Genomic DNA, 23,965 nt, shown 5'->3' with positions numbered 1-23,965 from the left:
TGCATGTATGTAAGTGCAAGTGGTTCCCTCTGTGTGTAGTTGTCCCACTGGCTAGCTAATCGCTACCGTTCTGCGCTGTGCTCGTACAGTGGTGAGGGTCTGTTATCGCTGATAAGGGCAATGACAGTTTTTAGAAAGCATAACAATTTACACAGGGTGGCATGGTGGCGTTGTGGTTAGCACTGTTGCCTCACAGCAAGAGGGTCCCTGGTTCAAAACCCGGTTGGTCCAGCCCAAAGACATGCATGTCAGGTTGATTGGTGACTCCAAATTGCCCGTAGGTGTGACTGTGAGCGTGTTTGGTTGTCTGTCTATATGTGTTGGCCCTGCGATAGTCTGGCGACCTGTCCTGGGTGTACCCCGCCTTCTGCCCGATGACAGCTGGGATTGGCTCCAGCCCCCCTGCGACCCTTACGAGGACAAGTGGTTAGGGAAAATGAATGAATTAATGAACAGTTTGCGCTGTTTGCACCATTAGATGCTAGCTATGAGAACTGTGCCAAGAACTTTTTAAAGATAATCCTGGCTCAGTCTCTAAATCATAGATATGCGTGTGCAACTCTGTTAAGCGGGCCTTTTTTCTTAAAAATATTGGTATTTTTCTTGTACAAAAGTTTGTTCATTAATAAAATAGTATTCATGTAAGCTGCATTAACTGATAAAAATAGCAACCACTAGCAAAAATGAATTTAGGAAGAGCTCCTGGCCATTTCAGTGACCTTTGGTGGACATTTACAGATGTCCTATGCATCACTTTCGACATTTATTTATAGATAGATAGATAGATAGATAGATGTAGATAGATGCAGATAGATGTAGATATTGATATATATAGATATATATATCAGTATAACCAGTCGATCAACTTTTATTCGTGTCACACATTAAGAGTTGAAGTTTTCAAAACTCATAGCACATCTCCATCTCCATTAAGCTGGCCTCCTTTAAAATGTATATTTTTCTCTCCATTTTGGTTCACAGTCTTAAAAACAGAGATTTCCTAACTAGGTGAATTATTGTTTCAGTGTGCTCGGGGAGCAAAACGACATTGATAGCCTCACAAGTCACAGGCAGGTAATGCGTGGTAGTAAATTAAAAAAAGCACAGCTGTCACTTATGTGTAAATTTATTTTGAAAGATGAAGTCATAAAGTAATGATCTGATCATTCATGCAGCTGAGAATGACTGTGATTTTAACAATTGGTATTCATTTACAGTGAGTGATCACAGAGAGCATGAGGGGCAGAATGGGGTTTAATGAGCTGAGACAAAAATAAAGACAGCTTATTGTGGGTGTTGTTTAATTTACAGGCCACCATCATGCCCTCAAGAGCTGATGTTTTTTTTTTTCTTTTTCATGAAGTTAGATAAAGGTCATGCCTCTTTCAAAATAACATTTCCTTCTCATAGTATTACTTTTACAGACTATATGCATACCTCCCTAGAAACTGCTTTCTTGTGCTGAACAGTGATGAAGTTCAAAAGGGCACAGTTAGAGACACAGTGTTCCTTTAAGATGATCTGACATTGAAACATGCATTTCATGTGCTTTTCTAGAAAATAAATCAATAGGCTAAACTCCCAAAGCCATGGGGACTTTAGAGCCACGGAAAGCAGCCTGTATTGCTGTCTGGCACATATATACAGATGTCTTCCTTTAGACAGATTGAACCATACCAGGGACATAGAATAGAATAGAATAGAATAGAATAGAATAGAATAGAATAGAATAGAATAGAATAGAATAGAATTTCCATTATATGCAATGCATTTGATTTGGGCACTCTCATACAAGTTCTCTATGGAAAAAGGAACTTGGCACCAAAAGGGGAAATAAGAAATGGGAACATATGCTCCACTTAGTGCTCTCTTCTGTCATTGAGCAATGGTTTAATTTAATGCAATGAAATGCATAAGACCAGTGAAAGATCAGCAAAAATGTTTCCCTAATTATGATGATGCTTGTATTAGATGCGAGAACCCCTCCACCCCCACCACAACCCCCAAGATACACATGCTTGGATCATGTCCCCACTGACTTGAGTACTGGACCAAAATATCTGAAATGTTGCAGAATTATTTCAACACAGTCATTGATTCTGACACAACAATTATTCCTTTCATCTCCACTCATCATAATAATCTTTCTGTCACACTGCAGTGGGCTTTAGCTCTCACTATTTAAATGGCTAAAGGTGATCTTATACTTGACGTCCTAGATTATATGGTTGGATTTAGCTTAACTGTATCAAGCCTGGGAAAATTAGGTACAGTACTATGGGCTCCCTAACATTTCCATACATTTTAGAAACACCCAAAAAACCCCAAACATTTTTAAATGTATTATTTATTGATTGATGGGCTTTCTCAATGTTTTTAGTTGACTGAATTGAGAAGTCAAACTGAATCATTTCAAAATTATCTTAATTTGTCTTTTCAGATCAGTCAACTTAAAATTTTCAGGCACCCCAAACACCAACTTTCATAAGTTAAAACAACTAGTTTCTTTTTACAACCTGTCATCTGGCTGTGAGGCAATACCTATTTCCATTCACATTAACCGGATTTAGAAAACCAGCGTTTCTGGACTTTGTATAGCCTTCATAGGTAGAAGATGACAGAGCACTTAACAAGGTACAGCCACTGCTCCACATGGCGTGATGTAACTTCACACTCTAAAACTAGCCTAGTCATTGAATTAAATTCACTTGATGTGATAAGTCTTACAAATTTTAGATTTGCTGTTTAATTCAGATTAATTTAGTTTAGCTGCATGGCGTTGCTGGTTGTTTGTTCCACTGTCTTCGCTTTTGGTGAGGGAGATTTTCATTTTTATGCTTCTGCACATATAACAACTGTTATGTTTTTCTGTTAGTCTGTCAATCTGTCTGTACATCTGTTCATCTGATTCTTGTGAACACAATTTCAGGAACATCTGGAGGGAATTTCCTCAGATTTGGCACAAACATCCACTTGGACTAAACAATGAACATTTAAGATTTTGGTGGTCAAAGGTCAAAGTCACTTTGACCTTTCATCCCTTTTGTTCTTGTTCTTGTTCTTGATATTTCAAGAACACTCTAAGGGAATTTCTGCAAATTTGGCTCAAACATCGACTTGGACTCAAAAGTACACTGATCAGAATTTGTTTGTCAAGGGTCAAGGTCACTGTGACATTGTGTCAATTTTATTCCCATGAATGAAACATTTTAAGAAACCTTCAGGGAATTTCCTCAGATTTGGCACAAACATCCACTTGAACTCAGGTATAAACATGGTAAAATATGGTGGTCAAAGGTCAAGGCCACTGTGACCTCAAAACATATTTTTGACCAAAAGAAGTTATCAGCAAATTATGATATTTCACGCAAATGTCTAACTGGATAAAATGCTGAACTTATGGCATTTAGTTTTGGAAAGGTCAAAAGTCAACTCTACTGTGGCATCATAATGCTCTGAAAAAAAAAAACAACAACAACAACAAGAAAAAAGAAACAAGAAAAAAACAAAACAAATAAAAAACACCTTTCTTGCCATTATTAAACACCATAACTGGGGAACAGATATGCGCCTTGTCATCAGATTCTGAAGCAGATATCATGTGCTCTTTAGAAGCATCATATCTTTCTTTATCAAGGCCAGTAGCAGCCCACTGAAATCTATTTGATGTGTTTCAAAATGTCATTTCGCATGTAGAGATTATATCCACTTTATTCATGTTTTCACAGCAAAAGAACAGATTTTGATTTTTCTTTTTTCCCTCAAGTGAATATAGCCATTGTCGTGAAAGGGGAGCCTCTTTTGTGGTGCCTGCCTCCCCGATTCTTTCCGGTCGCGTCTTTCCCCTCCTTTTCCATGTATTATTCAAGTTGCGACCAAAGAGCTGTGCCGGCTGAGACTGAGTGCTTGTTGACGTCAGCAAACTTATCCAGCAGCTGTAGAGGAGCTGAGGAGGAGGAGGAGGAGGAGAGGGACCGAGGCTGCTGGATGTGGAGCTCTCTGGCTGTGGAGCACCGAGGACCGTGGGCTTTTTTTTTTCTCGTGTTCGGACTTCTTGTCTCTCCACTGTAAGTGTCCTGTTTCCCCTCTCTGTCTGTCTGTGTGAGCTGACACTCCGCCACTGCTGTTTGGAGTTAGCTCGAGTTTCCCGACTGCCGGGATCAAGCTTTCGTGTTTGCGAACTCGTTCACCGTTTCGATATGTTGTCAGCCATCAAAAGTCGAAGTTATTGTTGTGGACTTGTTAGCTCATGTTCTCGTAGTCGGTGTAGGCTGCAAATGTGTTTCCGTTTTAACAGTCCTTACCTAACGGGAAACTTTGTTGCGCAAGTCCGTGCAAGGTGGACTCTCTCTGAGCTAACGACGAGTTTGTCCTGGTCGACAATCTTTCCGCGTAGTTGTCACTTTTAAGTACTAGCACGGCGAATAACTCCACATTTTGACGCCGATATTAACAGCTCGTCTTTTGTGGCCAAAACTGGCGTGTTTTTCTTTTATTTAGGGCGACGTTTTGTGTCGTTAATGATGGAGGTGTACTGGAACACATTAAGAACTGTCTAACACTGCCTGCAGAAAAAGGCGAAAAAACACACTCAGGTTAAGTTGCTGCGCCTCAAACACATCTATTCTAGGACACAGATGAATAAACTATCTCCTGAGAGTTTTGCTCCTATTTGCTGTGAGTGTACATCCTCCATAAGGGGTATGCATATGTGGGCTTGGGATGCAGAGAGCATTGTTATTTTTAGATAGCAGATTCACACTGAGAGGAGTGACACTCCAAAATGAGCATCTATTAAATGACATTTACCTTTCATCTCCACTTGTCAGATTTTCAGCCTACATGGTTGTTTCCAGCAGGGATTCAACATGACAATAGCTTTGTAAATTGCCTGCCATTGAGTGATATTAATAACTAAAGTAATGGATACAGCCATTACTTTGATGATGGATAAGCATCTCACTTGTTCTGGTTCCTGTTCCACAGTTCTCATTTCACAGCTGAGGAGTCACCGTTTTTCTGTGGTTGTGAAATCGAGGTTTGTTGGGAGACTTGTTGAAGTCAGCAGTAACCATTGTTTCACAAATCTGTGCGCCTTTTTGCAGGTTGATGGTGTAACATTCAGTAAACATGCTGTGAGCTGTTTTTTGCAGTCACCAGTGGCGGTAATTGAATAGCTGCTTCCCAAGTGGCTCACATTGTATGCTGGGAGAATCAGTATGTGTTAGCCTTGAGGCTTCTGTACAAACTGCAATTCAGGACAGCAGTTTTTCATGTTTTGAGTGGATTGCCAGGAGAGGAGCAAGGTGGGCATGGAGATCTGATTCCAAGCAGAGTTAAATAAAGGTCATGTAATTTAAATGACAAAGTCTTACTCAGCTGGAGCAGCCTTGGCTGCCACCTTGTGTTTTACTGTGCTGGAGTTTCGTGCCCACCGCACATTAACCACAGCACGAGTGCAGTACGAATGTACCAGCAGTGTGATGGTCTTTTGTAAACAAGTCTTCCTCCAAACGCAATAAATCCTCATGTATTTTAAATATAATGCACCTCGTCATTTATTGTTGAGCTGAATGGTGCATGTAATCCTAAATTAGGAATTACTGGCAGTGTTGCAAAGCTGGAAAGAAGCTGTGAAAAGCTCCCTGCAAAAGGCCTGAAATTAAGTCTTTTTTCAGAAATGATAAACACAAACAATACTGATTTAGGTCTCATCGGACACAAAACTTTGAAAGGAAATTGCAGATGTACATGTAAGTGATAAATGACATATTTCAAGATACATCTCATGCCCCTCAGGTGTCGGGTAACTTTTAACCCTTCGAGCACTCTGCTTTTTTTCTTCTTCTTTTATTTGACTTTTTTGCATTGTAACCACACACTTTAACTAGCATGTCATTTTTTTTTTCAGTTGTCAGTGACATCATTAGCAGACGTAGCAGATGCAGATGTATTTTTGGAGTTATTTTATAGTACACACAATTTGAATTTTCCTTTTTTGGATACATTTTATTTTATTTTCTTCTTTTGTTTTGCCTCATATCCACAGGTTTTCAACACATGGTAAAAAGTGTGTATATAAATTGAAAGAGAGTGTCAGTGTCAGGGGAGCTTCACTCAATTGAGCCAGTCAAATTGACTGTTTGGGGCGTTGGAACAAGAGTAAGAGAGTTGTTAGAGAGATGACAGCATGAAGATATTTACCCTAATTCTTTATGACTACAGACTTTCTGGGACTGATTTTCCTATTTCCCTAATATTTTTTATTACTAATCTGAATCTGCAAAGTACCTAGTATTAAATATTGTGGGGCTTTACCGTATAAACTTTAAAGCTTTGCTCTTTACATTTACAGTTGAATTTAAAATCAACATTCAATGCTACACAGCTTTTTTTCTTGCATGTCTATTTATTCTGTGTTGACGTAGTATTTCTAAACATAGCAAAAAATAACAAAATAACAAAAGATATACAAGGATACGCAAGGTTCCCACGTTCATGGAAAACCTGTTTAGTCATGGAATTTCAAAATCACATTTTCCAAGCACGGAAGAGTCAAGGAATTTCTAGAAAAACGTTCAGAAAATTTATTTTCTCGAGCTGACAACTTAATGTGGCTTTAATATGCGTCAATGTGTGACAGTGTTTTGTTTCTCCATTTTCTCGCTGCATTCTCTGTCTTCATAAAGGCTATGCCCACGAGCTGAAATTATGTTTGAATAAAATTTTATCTGATGTTTAAAAAACACCAGATATGAGGAAATAAAAAATTTTGTCCATTAAAATGTGAAGGAACCCTGCGTATATATTAGATAACACTAATAATTTTCATCTTTTAGTATTTTCCAATAAATCTTTTGTTAAGTTCAAAAGTAAAAATTTATTGAAAACAAAAGTATATGTAATTCTTTCTAAAATTCATGACATGGTATTATCTGACAAGTTTTATCTAACAAGATATTCTGCTTCTATCCGTACGTGTTACTGTTAAGCCTTTCAAACACAACATTTTCACTGCTGTCAAAAAAGTGGTTGCTTTCCTGTACCATACCTTACATTCATTAAAGAAAGTTTATTAGAAAAGATGAATGGCAGATTCTGATGAATCACTTTATTCAAATTGAGGATTTTGTTCAAGGATATTAAATTTTCTTTTATTGCGATGAGCTGATAATGACTGACATCCAAAGCTTCATTCAAAAACCCCAATAAAAGCTTTGAATATGAAAAAAATTACAAATGATGCAGCCCTTTAATGTAGTGAAGTAAATATATTGGCTTCCAAAATGCAGTAAAGTTGTAGTATTAAACAGCAGAAAATGGAAATACTCAAATAAAGTACATCTACCACAAATTGAATAATAATAATAATAGTAATGATGATGATGATAATAATTCTTCTTCCTCTTGTTATTGTTATTACAGCAGTAACAAAAAACCTAATTTAAATAAGACCTTTTCAAAGCACAGTTGCATTATGTTTTCAATTAAAACGAAAGGCCTTTAAAACATGAATAAAAGAGATTAAAGCACAATGAAATGTTATGAAACACAGATGAAATAGCAAATTCTCTAAAAAGTAGGTTTTTAAAAGTGATTCAAAGATGAGGCAGAGTTTGCAGCTCTGATCACTTCAGGTCATTCCAAAGTCTAGGAGCTCAGACTGGAAACTCAGGATCTTGGGGTGTGGAAAGGGACACAGGGCAATGAGAGATCTGATATATAACACCATGCCTCTCAGGGTATTGTCAGTCATCAGTGATATCTTACAATCAGTTCTAAGTGCAACAGGTAGCCAGTGTGAGGAGGCCATTATTGGTTAAATGTGGTCCAAAGTTTTGGATGAGCTAGAGAAAGGAGAGGGATTTCTCTTTTATTGATGCCAGAGAGCAAGGAGTTACAGTAGTCTAATCAACTAGTTATAAAGATGTGGATAATGAGCTCTGGATTTAAGAAAAAAAGGTCTGATCCTTAAAATATTTTTAAAATGACGAAAGAAAGATTGAACCATTGATTTGGCATGTTTGTCTAAGCTGTGGTTTTGATTTTAAAAAATGGCATGAAGAGTTCTGCAATGCTGAGTTACTGAATTGGACAGTTAGTCAAGAGTGTTTGATACTGTGGTGTTCACATCTTGACCTATCATCAATGTATCTGTTGTAACAGCTTTTAGCTTCAGAAAATCTTGAGACATCTACTTGTGGATGTCATTATGGCAGTTTAGCTGGTTGACACTGCCCTGGCAGTTGATGCAGGGTCACAGAATAGATAAGTATGAGTATTCTCTGCATAAAAATAGGAGGTGATACTGTGAGGTCGCCAAGAGGGAATATGTAAATTGAAAAGAGAACTGGGCCCAGCACTGAGCCTTGGGGCACCCCACGGTGAACACCTGTTGCAGCTGATGTGGTATCAGCAGTACCTACACAGAAACTGCTATCTTTTAGGTAGGATGTAAACCATTGCTGATTAGTTCCATTGATACCCAGCCAGAATTCAAAATGGTCTAAGAGGATATCATGGTCAGTGTCCTTAGATCCAGGTAAACAACAATGGAGAATGGGTAGAATCAGCCCTGAGCAATAGGTCACCTCAAGATGAAAATGCATGTTGTTGATTTTATTTGTATTTGACATAGGGGTTGTCTATGGACACAGTTCTGAGATTAAGAGGTTCTGACCTTTGCCGGGAGGACATTTTAGTGACTGGACCACTTTGAATTTTAGTTCAATACCTTTGCTGTAAAAAATTACATACACATAAAGCTAATTTTCTTTTTCGTCATTCCTACTTTTGGCTTGTTCTTGTGAAATAAATATGCTTTAGATTGTGTAAATACTTAGATTTTCCTTTTTTTTTTTGCTCTAACTTTAAATTTTGGTCACACAGCATCTCGGAAAGTCATGCTGATACTTCTCTGTATTGAAACAATGTAATCATAATCTTACAATCAGCAGGATCACTTATGATTCAGATTCTAATTGGATTTTTTTTAGCAAGTTTAAGGACTTTATACTTGGTGAACATCAGAGTGAGTACTGCATACGAATAAGAAAGAAATGTGTGATACTGGTAGTAGGTGAATGACATCTGTGCATTTAAATTTGATCAAATTCTGACTCTAAAAAGAAGGGGTGTGGGCTGAACATGAAACAGGTTCAGAGGGTTAGATGCATCACACTGAGCACCGGCTCACACGTGGACAGACACTGACTTTAAGTTACCTGTAGCAGGACTGCTGCCAGGAAACGTTATTGGAGGTGGTGAGTGCAATCAATCACCTGCTGAGCTAAATCACACATATCCTGACATGTCTCGCTATCAGTGTATGTGCAAGATGACGTTTTAAAGTTGAGTCTCACTCATTGAACATGTGGCCTTTGCTGTTTAGTCCCTCTGCTTATTTTCCCTGAAGCTTAGTCAGCCTACTTTTTTTTTTTTTTTTTTTACCGAAAGGAACAGTCACCACTTGCACAATTTTTGATATTTTATAAACAAATTTTATAATAAATATAGCCTGAAAACATCTTTATTTCTGCAGTAAAGTTGGGCTTTTGGAACATAGGGTTTTACGGTGATTGAAAGCCTTGAGTGACCATTAGACGAGCTGCAGTTTTTGGCACTTCCACATTGGCTTTATCTTTTTTAAGCTCTGAAGGTTGCAGCTTAGAAGAGGCTTTGCTGGGGCTCGACAATATGGCTTTAAAATAATATCTCAATATCTTTAGGCTGTATTGTGATACATTATATATATTTTTTCAAATCTCCTCTAAACTTTTGTAAACTGTTAAATTAAAAAAAAGAAACACAGTTATAAATAAAGTAGCTACTGCCATAAAATAAAGTTACTTAAACTACTGTTATAATAAAGTTGAATAAAATGCTGTCATAATGTCAATGAAGTAGAGTATAAAGTTAAATAAAGTACTATCTTAATAAAGTTAAATAGAGTATTATTTTGATTAAATTAATCAAAGCAGAACCCATGGAGCTTTAATTTTGACGGACCCAGACTGGCTCTGGCTGGAAGTGTTGATGTTTTGGCTGAGGACTTGAAGTGTCCAGTCAACAGTTGGATGTTTGCGTTAGCAGAAAGTTACACTGTAACTGTGGCATGAGGATTCCTCCACTCGGGATGGACACAAACTAACAGCTCTCTGGTTCATGTATTAACAGTATCTGCAAGTCATAGTGGTGCTCCATGGTTGCAAAATGCGAATACATAGTTACGGTCTGGAGGTCTGCAGAAGCCCTGCTTTTTGTGTGTATGTCTAGAGGCAGAGAGCCATAGGAGAGAGATGGAAAACAAAACACTGGTGTAAATTTCTTGTGCTGAATCCTCATGCTCAGTATCACTCATCAGCTCCTCCATGTTTGTTTGTTATGGTGCCGTGCATTGTGGAGACGCCCCCAAGGCCACATGGATGGACCATAGACTTCCTAAATAGGGAAGACGCTGTGCTTAAATGAAGATAAACAATTCTAGATATGGATCATCTTGAGCTGGTGAGGTCAATAGGGGCTGGAGTCTGCCCAGTATCCATGGTGGGGGAGTTCCCCCCAAAACACCTGTCCAATTGCGAGCAATACCACTGAATGTGAGCACAACTTATCATGAAAACTATTAGTCGAACAAACATCAGGCGATGAGAACTACCTTGTTTGGGGAAAAATGTAGTTGGTGTGTACTTTGAGTGTTTAGTTTGGCCTATGTCCCATTCACTAACATGGGGGAGTGGGCTTTATGAGCTATACTACAGCCAGACACCAGGGGGCAATCCAGACTGAAAAGTTCCACTTTGGGGGAACTGTCATGTTGTCCATCTTTACATACAGTCTATGGGACAGACACAAAGCGTTATCAGATGATGTAAATAAAAAAAATATGGCAAATTATGAAATGATAGATGTGTTTATCATCAGGCAGTGCATTTCATCATATCGCACAGCCCTAGGCCCAGCTAATATTAAAAAGTACTTAGTACAAGTAAGATTACTTGTATGTGTGTCTACGTTATAAATTTGCAGGATATTTGGTATGCAAGGTGAACAACACATTATCAAGTGTTGACGCAGAAGTTTGCATCATCGAAGAATAAAGCTGCTTTTTGACATGTGCTTAATGTAAATGTTTGGGTGTAGTCAGCTATGGGGGCCTCTTGTCTGTCAGTACATCAGAAAGACACTTTGATCATACAGAATATGGTGATTGTGATTACACTTCTATTGACTGATAACATCTGAGAAATGACATCTGTGAAATGACTACATCTCAGTAGTTCATTAAGAACATTTGCGTTTTCCTTCTGTAATGTTGACAGCACTCATGTTTACCACTCACTGCCTGCCTTCAGAAGGTTCAGCAGATGCTCCATCTATCAGCGTAAGATCACACAGTGACGGATAACATCATTACTATCAGCCCATGCTCCCCATTCCTCACTGTCACCAACAAACTCTATTACAAGTTCATCTTTCCACCTAGAGCTGTTTGTTGTCAGATTGCTAGAAAGCCTCATCCTCGGCCGGAAACATCAAACAGCTTTTCATCCACTATGACTATTGCCGCTGTTACCTCTGGAATCGAATGCGAGCTGGGAGATTACACGGCTGCTTATTACTGGCTCAATTTTCTTATCCTCATCATGTATTTGTCAAAACAAAATCCTTCTTGGAGGCCAAAACCACACCAGTGACTGAGATAATTGACATTTTTTTGTCTTGCTGGGCCAAGGTGTTGACTCTTACAAATGTCACAGCCTTCGTTCTCGACATCTCCGTGATTGAATTAATCCTTTCACCATTTATTATACATCTCAATTAATCACTGGCTTTTGCCAAAGAGACAGCCAAGGGAGCCCTGGGTGTGCATTCTACTGCCTGTTTTTCATACTGGTGTCGTGTTTCTTTTGTCCTGCTCTTTCTTGGAGGAGACTGGTATTGTTCCGTTAAATAGAGGCTCTTTTGTAGCGCTAATGGATCTCCCTTTTTTTTTCATACGATGTGTCATTCTGGAAGAATATTAAGATGCACAAGGCAAGAAAAAAATGTAATCTAGCTGAAGTTCAAGGCACGAGCTGAAAAAACACTTTCTTGCTACTTTCTTCAGCATATATCATTTTAAAGGACCCACAAAAAGATAGTGATGGTTGAAAAAAAAAGTATGAAATACTACTGGACAGTAGTTCCAATTCTATTTCAGTAAATCGAATAATACAGTTAGTGTTGTTAAAAACATTGCTTTATCAATACATACCAATTCTGATTATTTGAAACAGTTTCGATACCCATAGTATCAATACACCAGCTGCGTTTACTCGCTGTCTCTTGTTAAGACAGTCATTCTGCTTTTCTCTACCAAAGTTACATTGTAGTTTTTTAAAAACTTGTACTGATCTGGAATCACAGCGCTGCCTCATGACTGGATAGTTTTGTAGAGGTTGATGTAATACAATCATGTTCACTAACAGAAAAGTGGGCAAAGAAAGGCAAAATTTAACAAGCCTGTATTATGGACATTTTCCTGTCTGAACACAGTGTTAACTGCATTTGGACCTGCTCCCTTAAAAGGCCGAATGAGTCAAGGGTAAATAAATCTGCCCAATAAGTGAATGCAACAAGGTGCTGGCCCTAATGAAAACTTTCAGCGTGATAAATGAACCATATTATTGGCCTTGCTCCTTGGATGCCACATTACAGCCCAGAATGGAAATGGCTTTTCTGTAAAATACTTCCTGTAGTTGTGCCTTAAGGTGTGTGTATAGAGGATCAGCATTTACTGCTTCAGTCTTTGCAGTTTGACAGCCTGTCATGTCATGCACAGGTTATGATGTGTTTTCAGTGTTATCATCTGATAAATCTTACCCACAAACACACAGGATGAGGGAACTGCCCTATTCACAGAGCCTGTATGTGCAATATAAAGCTTCAGTCTCATTGGCGGTGCTTTGAAAGGTCAGCTGTAAATATGGTCAAAGTTGAAATACACTGGTCGGCAAACTGAATTGTCAAGGGTAGTGCTTACACAAAGGTAGGCGGCAGAACTTGCTGTGCCATGGGAAACAATAGGTCAGTCAGTGCAGATGTGTTTTGCCACTGATCAAGTGTCCAGGCCTCCAGATATGGTTTATAAAGAATATTCTCTCTGTGCGTAATGTAAAGGGACACATTTCTGTTCATTGCTTTAACAGAGTTGGTAATGACACACATTTAGCTTTTGAAATGTCAAAGTCATCTCCTAATCAAAGACTGTTGCACAGTTATATTACTATAAGCTTGAACAGTAATCTATTTATGTTTTTCAACACACTGCATACAACCCTGCAGTACTAATATTTTTTAAGTAAGACGTTGGTCTTCACAAACATTCTAAGCCATTTCATTTGTAAGATGTTTGGACAAGGCCTCTGTGTAAGTGTGGCTTGTTGCCAAACCCGTGGGATTGTACTGTAATAATATTAATGAACTGTGCCCAGTCACACAAGAAATCACTTTCCATAGAGTTTGTTGTTCCCTATGGGTGGAGGGAAAATGCTGGTAAACATCATCATGCTGAAGCCTCGCAACAAAAACTCGACACAACATCTAAAGCCAATACAGGTCGGCTTGGGTTTAGTCTTGTCACCCTCCATTTACAAGGTGAAACATACATGATACACAACGTCAGAAAGAATTAAACTCACCAAGGTAGAACAGCAGCAATATTGCCTTCAGTTTTCATCTTGGGTTTGTAAAGCACTCCCATGTGCAGTATTCCTTTTACTGGTACCAAATGTGCTAATGTTGTTAAGAGCTTAGCCAATAAATCAGGCTGATATAGCTCATCGCAGATATATCATTCTTTGCATATTATTTTTGTTCAACCGAAAAAAAAAACAAAACGCAAACCTCTATAAATCTGTTTTTTGACACCTATATATAAACAGTCATATTAGCCTCAAAAATGTGGTGCCTATCAGGCTCTGTTATTGGTATGTACCCAATAATTCACTATATTTAGAATGACTGTGACAATGGATTACAATTTTGTAAAGTTGCTTCTTTTTCAACAATCCAAAACCCCAAAATAAGAAGTTACAAATATTATAAAAAAGAGAAATGCTGCAAAACTAAAGAATGTTTGTTGTTGTGATGTGTGGGTTGACCCATGGGTCCTGCTGGTTGAACTGTGGGTTTAGGGGCTTTGGGCAGGCCGGTCAATAAGTGACCAAGCAGCACTCCAAGTAAGTTATTAAAAACTTTAAGGAATATTGCAGTTGTCCACCTTCCACCTTTTCTGTCCCTCTCTCGCTGTTTCTCATTCAGGCACAAAAGCAGCTTTAAAGTCAGCACTTTTGTGCTCAGGTTTTCCATTATCCAGTAATTATTGATTGCTGACCAGGAATATCTGTTTTGGTCCGACATATTTAAATGTCTGAGGCCATTATGTGTGGCAAAAATAATTACCCCATGTAGGCTTAATACGGTGTCCTAAAAACAAGTGAGCTTTACTTCCCACACTGAATCCATCAAATATGCTCTTCCAGGGCCCCTAATAGCTCAGTTGGTAGAGCGGGTGCCCCATGTACAGAGGCTACGCCCTTTCCGCAATGGTTGCAGGCTTGATTCCACCGTCGGCCCTTTGCTGCATGTCATCCCCTCTCTCTCCCCCTTTAAAACTTAAACTGTCCTCTCAAATAAATGCAAAAAGCTCCAAAAATAACATATATTTTTAAAAAAATCACTTCTGGTATATGATGTAAACAATTGCAAACTTATCAGCTCTATGCTTGAGATCATACTGGAGGGGAACTACTTAAAAGATGGGCGAATTCTTGCTATCTACCTATTTTTGTACCTTTAAAACAGAAAACATTTTTTATATTATGATTTTTACTGTAAATTATATACACTATAGCCAACAGTGCTGCTATGGCCGTTTACTAGAAACTTCAGCTGCTTAGTTATCTCCCTCGAGCCAGCTGCCACCTTACTTAGGTATTTGTTGTGAAATGAGGAAGTATTTTAAAGACACCTCACTTCAACTTTTTGAATCAGCCGTTTCTCGTCTACTTTTGGGCTTTCAAAGCGAACGACAGGAATATATGAAAACAGGGCGTCTTGCAAAAGTTCAGCTCAACACAGCATGCTGCAACATCACTTGCGGCAAGTTGACTCATCATTTCAGCCCTAAACTCCTTAGCTCCTAATGTAGTATATTAAAAGGAGTATTTTGAACATGTCATTTGAAAATGGGCTTGGGCAGTATCTTATTTTTCATACTTTTCAGAAATTTCACTTGGGTATACGGAATATGTTGGTGTAAGTGTACGGGGAAAACTGAGCCCCTGTGGTGCATGCTGTACGCTACATACAATGAGTTTAATAGAAAGAGGAGCACTTGTATTTATGACGTTATTGAAAAACGTACCTTCAGGATTTCTAAATTACCTTGGTATACTGTTATACTTTGATACTGCCCAAGCCTAGTTGACAGTATTTTGCAGCAATGTTTGAGTCATGTACAGCTCTTTTAAAGTACTGGAGTCAGTTTCATTAACCTCTTACTAGAGATCTTTAAACATTAGCTGCTAAGGCCGAGTAGAAAAGGTGAGCAAATGCAAAAGGTGTGTTGGTATTCATAGCCATCTGTTGCCCATTGACATTTGGAGGAAATGTCTTTCACTGTCTCCAAGATGGGTCAGATTGATCTTGTAAGTAAATCACAACTGAGACAAGGGAGGGCAATAACAGAGGAAAATGAGCGAGAGAGCTGATGAGAAGAAAGCTCCCATCAGCCTCATTACATTATTGCTTTCACACCGTGACTCTAGACCTCCTCTGATTTGAGGCAAATCACAGCGGCTGATTTGATTTAATGTGGTCTACATCTTTGGCTCTGTGTGCGGCACTGCATGCTGGGTGCTGGTTCTGTCTCTCTCTGCCTACCTTCCCACCCTTATTGTCTGGATTCAGTGCCTGCAGCTAGAATGCCCTGAAAAACTGAAATTAGTCACAGATTTGCAGACTTTCAGCTGTATATTTGCTTTATTCGTATAGTGACAATATTTGACAGTTATTTTAACGGATGATCGCCTTTGTTAATGCAATGAAGTGTTTACATTTAGCAAAAAGAACCTCCGACTTGTGCATGTTTTTGTGTCATTGAAGGGATGGGTCACAGCGGAATGTCAATGAGGACTGCTTGGCATACTTTAGGCATGGATAAGGTTATACATTTTGATTAATGAAAGTCTCCATGCGATGTAATTTCCTGATGAATGTGGCTTCTGCCTTTGTAAGAGATAAGGTAATGGGATGAGAAACATGGCCTCTCACAATTAGGGCTCGAAGCTATCAAAATTTGATAGTGACGGTAACTTTCAGCACATGTGGACTGAATGCTAAATTGGTTTGCGATTGCGGTTGTGCATCATTTGTGCATCATTTGACACACCTTCATTCCTATACTGACAGCAAACTCCTCGACATTAAAGGAGATGACCTTTAATTTGTTAAGCTCCCCTGTTCTGCCTATTGGTGGTCAAAAAGATTGCAAAAGTCTGCTTCCACAGGGTGATGCATATTGTTGGCTTAGGGGTACATTTGTATTCCTACAGCTCAGCGCCTGATCACGACCCTGTGGCAGCTTATCTGACTCATGCCTTACAGTACTCTCACTGTAGTGCAGAATAAGCTATCCACTCAAAGAAGGAAGCCTAACTTTACTCCTTCACTTCAGTGCTTATACATTCAGTGGAAACACCTGCTACTGGCTGTAACAAATTACACTGCCAAGTGAGTAATTTAAACCAATTTAAACTAAGGGGCTGGACAAAGACAACCACAAGATGTATAGTCAGATGTAAAGATGATTTTTCTTGTCTACATACTTCTTAGCAAACTTGATTAAAGCGGAAAAAAGCAAGTATAACATCCCGTATTCACAGGTTTGTGTGTGTGTGTGTGTGTGTGTGTGTGTGTGTGCACTCGCGCATATATATAACAGGGAACATACTCATCGTTACACAGTCACCAACAGGGAACGGCAAAACTAATAGGGACATTTTTAAGTCCCCACTTGGACATGCTCTAAATCATCATAAAATCATGTGTTATGGCCTCTGGTGAAATTTTTCAGATTTTGCCAAGAGGGGACCAAAGTGTGTGTGAGTGTTTATATCCATATTCAGAGCTCTCCCTCCTGGTTGGAGCTGGTATTTGAACGACCCATTCACACACGTCGCTTTTAACACTCCTCTCCCCAGCAGCCTTTCAGACTGCAGATGGGCCGTTAAACAGGCTTTAGTAATGTTAATGTGGGTGACATGAAGGCCACAGAATGTAATGTATCAAATATGATACAAATAGCATGATAGGGTTAATAAAGACACCAGTCTCCTGAAACGTGATTTGTTATTAGTCTTTGCATTAAAATTCAAGGCTTGGCTTTAGGTGATTTCATAAGTTTTAAGCTCTATACTGTATTAAAATAAAGGGCTACCCAGAAGGCAGGAGAGAAATCAGTATTTTAGAGCCTTAAAAAAAGCAAGAAAACTATAATCCAAGCAGAATAAACCTTTACATAAAATGATCAGCAGTAAGATTTTTTCTTTTTAGGTTTAATTATGTAAAATGATGTAACATCAGACCTTGACTAGACCTTTAAAGTTGTTCAGTCCCTGACGATACTGACCTGACCAGTTTTCACAAGCACTGAATGTCAATCAGTTTTTCAATATACTTCAATATACACTCTCAGTCTGTACTCCTTAGAAATGTAATTTGTTTGTGGGTGCACATTATAGAAAACATGTCCAAACATAGGATAATGCAACATGAGTCCACTGTTGGCTGGTACATAATGACAATTAGTTCCCTCTTGGATAGCATGGAGTGATTCACACTCCACCATGTAAAGAATAAATAAAATGAGATAGATAAGACTTACACAATAAAAGAATCTCACCTAAATAATTCAAAATTATTCCTCAACTATGATTACAATGACTGTGATTATTATAATTATAACTAATATTTTATAACAAACTATAAAGGCTCAGTTTTAGTGGATGGCTTAATCCATCTAGCTTGACACTGTTTTACAATCACAAGCTTCCCCAGAGGGCAAGGAAATATTTTAAAATCTAAAGAAAGGAGAAATAACTATAACAACAACAATAATAATAATAATAATAATGGTAGGAAGAAAATGTGGAGAGAAAATACCAGCAAGATCTTTACTAATTTTAATGAATTGCTTAAATTAGTTTATTATCAGAATTTAACTTAACCTTGAGATTAGCTCAATCCTCCAAAACTCCCTTTGAGTTTTTAGATGCACTAGAAGCACTAGATTTCTGTCAATCTTACAATGTACATATGTTTTGTTTCTCTATAATCACAGGAATGCATTTTGTTGCTGATCTACTCTACAGGCAAAAGAGGTCCACACTTGTGTAGTATAAAGCAACAGGGGTCCACAGTTGGCTGGTACATAATGACACAAGTTACTTGTAAATATATCTAAACTAAATCATGTAATTTTTTTTTGCTTCTAAAAGGATCTGTAAGTATGTATTTTTGTAACTGAATATAAAAGGCTCAGCCGTTGTGGATGTTCTTTACCATTTTATAGCTTGACACTGTGTTTAAAAAGGGGCTACCCCAGTCCATTCTCATTGTTAACTTTTCAAATACATACATACTGCATCAATCTGGATCATGGCAGGATGATGTGAGATGAGAACATAACGGACAGAGCCAGCTGGCATTGTTATTATCGTCAGTAGACAGCCAGACAGCGAGGCACATCTGCATACATCTTGCGTAATTAGCATCACTTGAGAATATGGATGATTTACTCAAAAACTTCCATTTAACAGTTTTATAAGCAAAAAAAATGCCATTCAATTTTTAGGTTTTATTTTTGAGGATTAAAATTTAATTTATCTATTGGGAAAAGAATATTAAAACAAAAATGTTATTATTTTTTTAAAAAAAAGGAATAAAGTTTCATCATCATTGAATGATGCCTTTTCAGAGCCAATATTTGCATAAAATGAAGCAAATAATTTAAAAAATAGCTTTGCTGGTCCAAAGTCTTCTTTGTAAAACATCAGAGCCACTCAGAAAGACTTAGAGGGCAACTGAGGAACTGAGTAGATTAGTTGTGGGCAGACGTACAGTGAAAATCAGATTTTAACCGGTTTAAATAGTTAAGAATTCTGTATAGTTGCAGTGATTTGACAAAATTGCAGGGTCTCCCAGAATTCACAGGAATCAGCTGAATTTGGCATTTATTGTTATGGTTGAGGGCGGCACGGTGGCTTTGTGGTTAGCACTGTTGCCTCACAGCAAGAGGGTCCCTGGTTCGAATCCCAGTTGGAACGGGTTCGGTCCGAGGGGCCCTTCTGTGGAGTTTGCATGTTCTCCCCGTGTCAGCGTGGGTTCTCTCCGGGTCTCCGGCTTCCTCCCACGGTCCAAAGACATGCAGCTCAGGTTAATTGATGACTCTAAATTGCCCTTAAAAGTGCGGTTGTGAGTGTGTGGTTGTTAGATCATGTGTCGGCCCCTGCGATAGTCTGGCGAACTGTCCAGTGTGTACCCCGCCTTCCGCCCGGTGACAGCTGGGATTGGCTCCAGCCCCCCCGCGACCCTTACGAGGACAAGCGGTTACAGAAAATGACTGACTGACTGTTATGGTTGAAATCCAATGTATGTGTGCCCATCTATAGGAATCCATTTTATTTGTCGCTCCACATTACAGAGGTCGACACTTGAGTTGTATAAAGTGACATGAGTCCACTGTTGGCTGGTATATAATGACACAAGTTCCATCTTAGATATATAGTATAGAGTGACATTCCCATTTCAACATGGATAAATGACAAAAGAATAGGAAAAAGAAGTTAGATGCATTATTGTTCAAAGAAAATAATCTTTACAAAATGTAATAATAAAATTATTTATTTTTTAGGAAATTGGAGATAGAAATATCATTTTAGTTTTTCGTACATTGTTTTTGGAATCGTGCACCTGAATAAGTTTTTTAGTTGCTGTTTAAGATTGTGCTCCTTTTTACCTTGTGTTGAAAACACATTGACAACCCATCATGATATAAATGACGAGAGCAATCTTTAATGGTATTTATAATATGGGAGGTTTTGTGACAATCAGTTTGTCTCAGTTACAGGATAAGTCAGTTAGAGGAATGATTAACCTCTGAAACCCTCTGTTCAACTGCTGAGATGAACTATTTCAAATTCTATAGGTTTTGGCTGTACTTTTGGCTGTACTTAACTTTAAATTCTAAAAAGGAAAGTCAGTCCACACGTTGTCCCCTCTTGGCCTGTACAAAATGACACTTTTGTTTTGTTTTGTTTTTGTTTTGTTGTATATTTTCTCCAATGTTTTAAATTAATCTTAAATCTGCATTAGACAGACAAAATTGTATATACACATTACTAGATCTCAAGAAAACCAAAACAACTACAACTACTAAAACAACTAAAGAAATATAAAAACAGCCAACAATACAAAAACTGCAGAACTAGGATCAAAATAGGATTCACTTTCAAGTAAAATAAAAAAATAACGCTTGAGAGATTTGGATTGATTGTCTGCTGTATACGACCTTTAAAGTCTTCTGTTGTAGGAGAGGAACTACGAGAGTTTTTAAATGGGTGTACTGGCATGCAAAATTACCACACATTTATGGATTGTGTCTTTAACAGAGGCTGACTCACTATTTGTATTGGATTAAATGATTTGCCATCTCTCTGTGTGCATGCTGCAGTGACCAGAGGGACTTATTATTATTCAACACAGTTTTGGTTTATATGAAGAATTTCAAATTCCTTAAAGGTTTTAGTTTATGATGTAAGCATTAAACAATCCTCCACATTGACTGAGTGGAGTGTCCCAGCACCCATGTGCCTTTAAGGTTGCCTCTGAGAAATGAGTGACTTGGAGGGTGAGGGTCAGTGTGCAGCTCTGTGCCAGGCCTTGATTCTCTCTGCAGTGTGGGGTTGGTTTCTTTGTTGTTGACGATGGTCAATAGGCCATTCACATTAAGCTTCAGAGATGCTAATTTATATTAGCTAGAATGTTACATCCAACTCTGACTGCCTGAGACATGGGTCTGTCCCCTGTCCTGGGTTAAACAAGTGGCACACAGTGCTTATTTTAGCTGGTACAACATCTCTGGATTATTGAAGAACATCCTAAAAGTTTACAGATTGGGCATATAATTCTCCACTCAAATTCCCACTAGCTTGAATACTGATACAACAGTTGTACTTTTTTTTTACTGGATAGTTAAATATTTGAACATATTTAATCACCTAATAATTACATGAATTTCATGGCAAACCATTGTGATGTTACATAGTTTATTGTGCCAAGTTAACATTTAATTGTTCTAATCATAATAAAAGGTTTGGTTTCAACTATAGGAGTAAAACAAAACTAAAGAGTAAGAGTGATCGTCTGATCATCATGTTAAACATATTCAGGAAACAGAAGTAAAATGTCGTCAGAATGCAACATTGAGCCAAAGAAAAACATGGTGGATTATTGTAGTTTTGTAACATAGGTTTTGTTATTGATCTGTAATGTTGAATTTATGTAGTCCATTTTTCACCTCCTGAACCCTTTTCATTTGAGCTGCAGTGATATAAATTTAAAAGGTTTGGTCATAAATCAGTTTGAACTTATATATGAAAAATAAATAGTTTTCTAACCTATAAAACATTTAATGAAGAGCAAACGTTTATGCATGCTTAATACAGCGCTGAGAAACAAAGCATTTTTTAAGTGACTGTAAGATTTAAAACAGCAAATGCAACTTTAAAATGGCCTCCAAATAATATGTCAAGATCCACTACATGGTATTTTTTAACAGTTTAACAATATACCATCAGTAGTGTATCAGTGTATCAGCGTACCATCAGTAGTTGCAATTTATTTATTAGTTATCAAGTAGTATTGACAAAAGTGAAATTAACAGTCTGTTAACCGCCAGCTTAGGAAAGATGACATTGACATGTAAAATTACCAGCACATTTATGGAGCGAAATGCATCCCTAAAGGAGGTTAAATATTCATTTGTTTGTGAAAAAATTGTTGTTCATCTCTCTAAGATGTTAAACATTTGATTCAGTGGTGCTCTGCATTATTAAGTAAGCAATCACATGGTGTTATAGATATATTGTTAGATTTATGAGCCTTCAGTTGATGAAGCTGACAAAAATATGTAATTTCTTCTACACTGAAGAGGTGGAGTGACCAGCACCCATATGATTCTCAGATCCTAACTTTGAATGTTGAACAGTGGAGACTGCTGCCACTGAGAAGTGAGTGACCTGCAGTGAGTGAGGGTTTGACTCTGTGCAAGTCAGTCTGTGAAAATCTGTCAGGCCTTGATTCCCTGCAGTGCGGGGATGGTTTCTTCTAGCTGACGATGGTCGTTAGCACATGACACATTGAGCTAAGGGGTTGCTAACTTCTCATGTCCAAGATGCTGTATCTGATTTAGACCCCTGACTGAAACGTGGCTTATTCCCCCATCCTGGGTTTAACAAGTAGCACACACTGCTTATCTTGGTTAGTACAACATCCTGGATTATTGGGAAGAACACCTGAAATTGTCTGGAGTAGGTATTCTCCACTTTAATTCCCATTTTAAATACTGGGTTTTTTTTTCAAAACTTGTACTATTATGGATATTTAAGTAGTTGAACATATTCAGTCACCTAATGATTACATCTGTTATTTCATGACATACCATTTTGATGTTGCACAGGTTATTGCCTCAAGTTTACATTTCATTATTCTAATTATAATAAAAGTTTCTGTTTTAACTAAAGAGGTAAAACAATACTACAGAATTAGATACTCTGTAAAGCATCTACAAACATTATTTAGATAGTTAAAATGTTGTCAATGGTTATTGATTGTATGGAGTAAAACTAATTTGGCCCTTTTAAATGTTTTATAGGTGAGCTACATAAAGAGTACATGTTTGTGTCCTGATTGTGTGATTATCATTTTAAACACATATATGAACAGAAAGTCAATGTTGACATGCAACTTTGAGCCAAAGATAAATGTAGTGGGTTATTATTGTAACCTATTAAAATTTAATGAAGAGCAAACGTGTATGTATACTTTACAAAGTGCTTAGAAAGACATTATTTATTAAGTGACTCAAAAGATTTAAATAGCAACTGCAACTTTATAATGGTCTTCCAAATAGTATTTCAAGATCTGCCATGGTATTTGTTAACAGTTTAACAGTTTATTACCATTAGCAGTTGCAACTTTATAGAAACCATCCAAACAATGTTTATAAACAGTTTTCAAACCAACTATTAATAGTTAACAAAGTGTTATAAATATTTGGTCTATCTATCCAAGAGATATTTATATTGTATGATTTACTTTTTTTGTTTTTTCATTGGTTATCAAGGAGTATTGACAAAAGTATAATTAACAGTCAGTTAACAAATTATTAATGATGCCTATAATACAGTATTGCCAGCTTCAGAAAGATGATACCGACACGTAAAATTATCACATTTATGGAGTAAGATGCATCCCTAAAAGAGGCCGAGTATTCATATGTGTGGAAAAAAATGTTATTCATCTCTGTATGATCTATGTACATTTGATTCAGTGGCTTTTGTGCATTCTTTGAAAGCAATCTATCTTTATTACATTCACACACAGTTTTATAGATATATTTTATATTTACTGGCCTTCAGTTGATGAAGTGGACAAAATATGTAATTTCTTCTACACTGAAGAGGTGGAGTGACCAGCACCATATGATTCTCAGATCCCTAACTTTGAGTGTTGAACAGTGGAGACTGCTGCCACTGAGAAGTGAGTGACCTGCAGTGGGTGAGGGGTTTGATTCTCTGCAAGTCAGCCTGTGAAAATCTGTCAGGCCTTGATTCCCTGCAGTGCGGGGGATGGTTTCTTC

At 37.8% G+C, this 23,965-nt stretch overlaps 1 protein-coding gene across 4 annotated transcripts in view; it reads left to right on the top strand.

The window, feature by feature from the left end:
- The first annotated feature begins 3,856 nt into the window (after positions 1-3,856).
- Positions 3,857-23,965, top strand: part of gulp1a (GULP PTB domain containing engulfment adaptor 1a) — a 132,787-nt gene continuing 112,678 nt past the window's right edge. Inside the window, exon 1 of one of the 4 annotated variants that reach the window (XM_088082965.1) lies at positions 3,857-4,067. The gene's annotated coding sequence lies outside the window, so the exon portion shown is untranslated. The remainder of the gene's footprint in view (positions 4,068-23,965) is intronic. The other 3 variants (XM_088082964.1, XM_042494467.2, XM_042494464.2) reach the window with 3 other exon arrangements.

Source organism: Plectropomus leopardus, chromosome 10, assembly GCF_026936395.1.
Source record: "Plectropomus leopardus strain MGB_pleo_1.0 chromosome 10, ASM2693639v1, whole genome shotgun sequence".
NCBI lineage: Eukaryota > Metazoa > Chordata > Actinopteri > Perciformes > Serranidae > Plectropomus > Plectropomus leopardus.
This window is presented reverse-complemented; position numbering and strand designations above follow the sequence as displayed.